A 6,415-nucleotide genomic window follows, 5' to 3' on the forward strand; every position below is an offset into this window, starting at 1 on the left:
CATACATGCACGCCCAATACGCAAGCACTTGCACACATGCACGCGCCAGCATACCCACACGTCCTAGACACACCCACATCTGAACACGCGCCACTCTATGCGCACGCGCGCAACACACACACACACACGCACACACACCACACACGACACACACCACACACGACACACACACACACACACACACACAAACAAACAAACACACACAGTCACACAACACACACACACACACCCACACCACACCCACACACACATACACCACACACACAGCCCACACACCACACACACAACACACACACACCCACACACCAGCAACACACACACAAACACACAGTCACATTCAACAGCACACAACCACACACACAACACACACCACACACCCCACACACCCACACACCACACACACCCACACACACACACACACAACACCCACACACACACACACACACCCACACACACACACACAGCACACACACACACACACACACACAAACACACACAAAATCACCCCCCCCCCCCACACACACAAAATCACCCCCCTCCCGCCCACAACACACACACTTTAACACGGGCACGTACCAGACACACAAACCAACACACGCGCGCGCACACGAACGCACGCACCACACACGCGATCGCGATACGTACAGAAAGCGTATTAATGTCGTGTCATGTACGACACAACGCCGCCACAGCCCGCACGACTATATAACCGCCACGTCGTGTGTCGACGAACAATTGCCAGCTAAAATGTCGGTTTCCTCATTCCTGGCACAGTCATACGACGCACGGGATATCGCCAACACAACGCGCGTCGTGCGTGCGTCGTGTTGTGTGTTTGTTTGTGTGGTGTGTTGTGTGTGTCGAGTTGTGCGTGTGCGTGTGCGTGTCGTGCTGTGTGCGTCGTCGTGTGCGTGTGCGTGTTGCTGTGCATGCGCGTGCGCGTGCGCGTCTCGTGCGCGATGTGCGCGTCGCGAGCGCGTGTGTTGTAAGAGTGTGCGTGCGCGTGTGCGTGTGCGTGTGCGTGTGCTGTCGTGTGTGCGCGTTTTGTGTGGAAAGGCCCGCGGCCCGGAGCTGCTACTACTACTACACATCTCAATAACCAATCTCCCCCTCACTCGAACGCCCTGTCTAGACAAGGCCTCCACTCGTCCATAAAACTAAATTCAATGGCCGCTGTCACATCACAACTGCGGAAACCCTTTTTGATCAATGACATTTTAAAACGGCTTAAGAATGTGCGGCCGAAAATTTTAAATGCTGGAACTGACCGCTTCTTTCGCATTGTACGCCGCAGAACCACAAAGACATAAAATGAACAATAGCTATGCACACATAATATGCAAGCTGGCTGTGCGACAAAACCCGATCCGAGCAACGCTTATACTTAAGCGTATATGCGCCAAATTATGCTCTATTGTTTTCACTGATACTATAATTATAATTAACTTTGACGCGTTTCTTTAGATTCGCGGCGCAATTTTCGTATAGGATATAATCGCCACGAACTGGCCTGACTAATATATATATATATAATATGTCTATAATATATAATATATATAATATTATGTTATTATATATATATAATATGTTAAATATATATATATATATATATATATATCTATAGAAACGAATAAATACATAAATGTGTATATATATACTCTATATTATATAATATATATAATATAGATATATATATATAGTATAATTAATTTATTTATTATTTATTAAATACATACGCATATTCTACTCGAATCGGCACACACCAACATAAATGGGGTTATCAAGAGAGAAAAAAGAGAGAGAGAGAGAAGAGAGAGAAGAGAGAGGAGAGCGAGAGCGAGAGAGAGAGAGAGAGAGAAAGAGAGAGAGAGAGAGAAGAGAGTAGAGAGCGAAAGAAAGAGAGAGAGAGAGAGAGAGAGAGAGAGAGATAGAGAGAGAGAAGGCACTGTAGTCAACCTTATGTAACTCGTTGTCTCACATTGTTATTCTCCAGTAGCGCTCGGCCCTCACCCTACGTGACCTTCTCTTGCGTATCGTTGCTCAGGCGAGACTTCCTGATACACCTACTTAAGCATTTTAGCGCTTCTAATGCTACTAGGTCGCGACTGAATTTATGTACCGCTTGCTTGGCTGCCTATACAGGAAGCGCCCTAGACACAACATATATACACACACTCCCACGCGCACGGGAGCCCCCCAAACCGCCGCTACTCACACACACACGCACAACACACACCACACACTCACCTATGCACGCGCGACGCACACCTACCACGACGCAACACACGACGACGCTACACACACTCGCAATGAACATCACCGCACGCACGCAACACTACACGCAAGACACACACTCAACCGCGCACACATAATAACACACATTTCACAATGCCATGTTGCCATTTTGTTTTGCCGCACCGAATTTGCATCGGTAAAGGAAACTAGAACTTACGCAACTGTCGCGGTTCACACACGAGCTAACACGGCGTGGATAAATTACAAACCACACACACACAACCAACCACACAACCACCAACAACCAAACCCACACACCACACACACACACACACACACACACATCACACTACAAACACACAACACACACACACACACACACACACACACACACAACACACACACACACACACACACACACGACACACACACACACACCACACACAACTACACACACACAACACACACACACACACACACACACACACACCCAGCACACACCACACACACACAACACAACACCACACACACCCACACACACCACACACTACATGCGAACACGCGCCGCACACGGCGCGCCCACCGCACGCACACTACACGCAACGCAAACCGATTTATTAGCATGTTTCTCCTACTTGGGGGCCAACAGCCCCGACTAAAGAAAACACATCGCCGTACAGCTACTCACAACACCGACCGTACCGCAATACCACACCCCACCACCACGACGCAACGCACGCACCGCACGCCCACACACACACACACCACACAACCACAACCCACACACCACACACACACAACACATAATATATATATACACACACACATACACGGTGTACATATCCATGCAGGAATACATGAGTAACGCGGTACGGAAGCATGTAAACACGAACGTACAGCACAATTCTACACCGAGCCTGTTCTTATAAAGACGACGTGTCGCAATGCCAGACAGTCCTTGAACGTCGTGGAGAATACACAGCCAGGAAAAACCTCGCCAGATCGAGAGAAAGAGGAGGAGAGAGAGAGGAGGGGAGAGAGGACAAAGAAAGAGAGAGCGCGCGCGTAGAGAGCGAGCGAGAAATGGCGAGAGAAAGATATAGAGAGACAGAGAAAAGAGATCAGAGAGAGGGAGAGCGCGAGAAAAAGAGAGAGAGAGCAGAGATCAAATCGAGCGAGAGAGAGAGAAGATAGAGAGAGAGAGAGAGCGAGACGAAGGGAGAAAGAGCGCGCGCAGCCGAGAGCAAGAAGAAGTTAGAGAGAGGCGCGCGCGCGAGACCAAGAAAGCGAGAGCGAGAGGAGAGAGAGAGAGAGAGAGGATAGAGAGAGAGACGGAAGAAAGAGAGAGCGCGCGCTTGTGCGTAACACACTCATCTTTGTACAGCGAATTCCAACTCTATTATGCAAAACAACCGGACCTAACAACTACGCTCGAACTCGCAGCGCAAACGAAGTCGCGCCAAAGTGATTTCGAGTAACATTATAGGCCGTTCTCGGGGAATGGGGGCCGCTATAGCGAGCGAGCGAGAGAAAGAGAGAGAGAGAGAGAGAGAGAAGAGAGCGAGGAGACCGACGTGGACAGTGAAAGGAAAAGAGAGAAGCGAGAAGGAAAGAGGAAGGGAGCGAAGGTAGAGAGGGGCAGAAGGCTGAGGAGAAGCAAGAAGAGAGAACAGAGAGAGAGAGAGTAGAGACAGAACAAACAAAAAGATAAAGACAAAGTGGTCGAAATAAAGATAGAGAATGCGATAGCCAGATACGATTGAGATATGGGAGGCCGAGAGCGAGAGACGAGGAGAGAGAGAAGAGAGATAGAAGAGGTTACAGAAAAAAGAAATGAAAGAAAAGAGGATAGAAATAGAAAGAGATGAGAGAGAGAGAAACAGAGCAATGAGAAACGAGAAGAGCAAAAGAGAGAGGGCAGAGAGCGCGCGCCCGACAGAGAGCGCGCGCGCCGCGCGAGAGAGAGAGAAGAGAGAAGTAGAAGAGAGAGTAGAGAGAAGAGAGAGACTGAGAGAGGAGAGCAGAAAATAGGAGAGAGAGAGAGAGAGAGAGAGAGAGAGAGAGAGAGAGAGAGAGAGAGAGAGAGAGAGAGAGAGAGAGAGCGCGCGCGCGAGAGAGAGAGAGAGAGAGAGCGCGCGAGCGAGAGAGAGAGAAAGCGCGCGAGAGAGAGAGCGAGAGAGAGAGCATTGTTTAAGAGATTTGCTTAAACAGCACTTGTTCGGCAATTAGGCTAATTCCTGTTTTTTTCAATACGCCGCGAAAATTAATTTCAAGTATTCGTCGCTCGCTCGCGATCTTAAAAAGATCTTCGCGTGCGACGTCACACACAGCGCGCCGTTGAAATCGTCGCCCAGCCACGGACATCTGTATGCGACGTACGCACGCGTCGTCTTGCATGACAATCGCGGTCATCTGACTCCGTGTGTTTCTTCCTCCTGTTCTGCTAGCATCTATGACAAATACGACATACGCATATACGCTCTCCTATGACACTATTTGTTATAGGAAGATTCTTTCTATGTGTTGTGCGCATCATAGGAGTTTAGGAGCGCTATTATGAACGCAAGCCGTGAATTTCAGCTGTAAAGCGGAACGAAGTTGACTCGCCAATATTTGTCATACGAAGAATCTTCCTATGACAAATAGTGTCATAGGAGAGCGTATATGCATGCGTGTGTCGTATTTGTCATAGATGCAAGCAGAGCACGTATGTTTCTCACTGATGAACAGAACTGTCATCCGATGCGCCACGGAATGCTATCATAGCGTAAGTAGTAGAATGTTACCTGAGCCGACGGTAGCTGTTGACGACACAGTTAGAATGTAACAAGTAATAGCTGCTATATAATATATTTATATGTGAATCAACTTGAGCCAGTGGCTACGGTTGATGATATCAAAGATATGGATAGCAAGGACGAGCAAGGACTTACTAGGTGGCTCTTGTCTATAATATAGGTAGAGTGTAACATGAACAGTAGATGATACGGACAGAAAGTACTAGCAAGAACTAGGTGGCTCTTGTTCTTAATATAGGTAAAGTGCAGCGTGAACTGGCATGCGTTTTCTCTCTCTCCCTCACGCACACAGACACACACACACGACACACACACACACGTCCTCTCCCTAAAGTGTATATATATACTACTGGACCATCGCCCGGGACACAACGTTATCGTCAGTGAAAACGAAGGTTGCCCTTACCAATATACCCATTTGTCTGCCGCAAACGATTAACATTTCCCCCCGACGTTTAACATCATTTCTCGCACCCACCATTGTTGTCTGTCACGATGCAATGCACACAGATGTATACATACACATGCTCCCTTACCTCACGACGCGACCACCGCCCATGAAACTAGTGCACTGTCCGATCATGGATAATAATGGAAATACGGCGGGAGTTCGAGTGTGATGTGGGTGCTGTGACCCGCCGCCTCGTAGTGTGCGCGTCGTGGTATTGTTATGTGTGTGTGTGCCCCAGAGAGAGGGACTGAGAGAGCTGAGCAGAGAGAATGAGCGCTGGAGAGAGAGAGAGGCTGCGGCGATGAGCGATGATGAGACGAGAGAGAAACAATGGAAGTAAGATGGTAAGCCGTCGTGATAGCTGGCGCGTGTAAATAATTGATGTCCATCGACGCATAGTTATAATTAATAAGTTATAATTAATAGTTATAAGAGATATATGTTATCCCGTGCGGTCCGTCCGGCTGGTCTGTCACGTATGTGCCAACTACGTCACCTGCGCTCCTCCTCCCTGCGTGAGTGTCAGAACGAACGCCGGTTTTTTTCCTGTTCGCACGCGAAGCCGATTTGGATTTTTGCGGCGACGATTATTGGGGGACCCCAGTGTGTGTTTTGCGTCTACATGCGTCGCTCTGCGCCGTGGCATCTCGCGGGTGGCAAAATCGGGATGGCTTATCAAATATGCAGACGTGGGAGCGGGCGCGTTTGCATTGTCATGCTGGTGTGTGTGTATGTGCGCGCGTGCGTTGCTCGTGCGTGCGTGTGTGTGTGTGTGTGTGTTTGTATGTGTGTATGTGTGTGTGCCGTTGTGCGTTGTGTGTGTGTTTGTATGTGTGTGCGCTGGGTGTGCGCTGTACGTGCGTTGTGTGTTGGTATGTGTGTGCGTGCTGGCGTGTGTGCGTGCGTGGTGCTGCCCCACGAGTGTGTGTTT

Source organism: Priapulus caudatus, unplaced genomic scaffold (genome assembly GCF_000485595.1).
Source record: "Priapulus caudatus unplaced genomic scaffold, Priapulus_caudatus-5.0.1 Scaffold39, whole genome shotgun sequence".
Classification (NCBI taxonomy): Eukaryota; Metazoa; Priapulida; class Priapulimorpha; order Priapulimorphida; family Priapulidae; genus Priapulus; species Priapulus caudatus.